Below are 1,294 nucleotides of genomic sequence, written 5' to 3'. Positions count from 1 at the left end.
TTCAAATTTCTTTCAATACATTTCAGACGCAGATGGAATTTTTACAGTCTGAAGCATCGACTGAGCTCAAACTTCCAGAAAGCTGCGATCCGTGTGCCCGATTCTCCACAAGGTTTGAACTTCAACAATTTCATCAAATCTCTTTAATCTCTTAATTCAAGCATTCCATCACGCCTGTTTGAAAACCTTCAACAAGACAGAAGCAGGCAAATATAAAGATTACAGGAATACAAACATGATATTCAAAGTGTTTATTTTTTTAACTTCAGACAAAAATGTAATTAATTTTTTCCACTCAATTTTACACCTTTTAGACAAAATAATCAGGTCATCTTCACCATTTTTCCCGTTTTAATTGTAAATATAAAAGCTTTAATTTTTTTTTTATCAAATCTAAAATGAAGAAATAATTAAAGCACTGATTTTATAATGAAAGTTTAATCTGATTAATCACTTGCTTCATCCTTCAGTCATTTATTTTGTTTAAGACACCTTTATAGTTAAAATGGCCATTGTTGATTTTTAAAATGTTTTAATCTTCATAAAATAGAAAAGCACTCGATTCACTATCAAAGTCTTAACAATCCTCTTTTTACAGCTCATTTGTCATGTGAAAAAATAATTTTAGCACACAATAACGTTCGCTCAGTCACTTTTAAGCCTTTCACTCACTCCTAATCTGACAACAATCAGATTTTATGAAGGCCTGAATTTGTTCAAAAATGTGCTTCTTGCAAACATAAAAGTAGTTTCCTCGTCACCTGACCTGGATTATCCTCTCCTGTCACTCCAAAAGTGTCAGCCTCGATGCAAATTATACACTGGCGCCCCCTAAATGAGCCCGAACACAGTACACGCGCACGCACAGCGGCAGCGGCCTGGAGAGGAACCTTCCCCGGCATCCACAGCCGCTGTGGCCGCCTCTCCGAGGCAGAGATAGTGGGGGCCAAGTCCGCCAAACTACATTAAATACAGCAGTCTGGGAATTAACCCGGACTGGAAAGATTTGCTTTAATTATAAAAATTATTCTAACTATACTGCTAATAATGCATTTGACTTTTAATAGCACCTGACTCTTACAAGCACCAACTATTGTGATTAAAATTACAATAATAATGGGGGGGTGGGGGTCTGTTCTGGGGCGGGGGTGGTGGGGGGGGGAGTTCTCATCCGTCTGCTTGTCCATAAATCGCATCAAATGACAGTCGGCCAGTGAAGAGTTAAAGGGAGGAGACGGAGAGTGACACGCCTCATTGGGTAGATTATGTGCCGCAAACAAAAAGTGTGTGTCGA

Source organism: Takifugu rubripes, chromosome 21, assembly GCF_901000725.2.
Source record: "Takifugu rubripes chromosome 21, fTakRub1.2, whole genome shotgun sequence".
In the NCBI taxonomy this organism is placed as follows: Eukaryota; Metazoa; Chordata; class Actinopteri; order Tetraodontiformes; family Tetraodontidae; genus Takifugu; species Takifugu rubripes.
The sequence above is the reverse complement of the archived record's forward strand: the minus strand, read 5'-3'. Positions refer to the sequence as shown.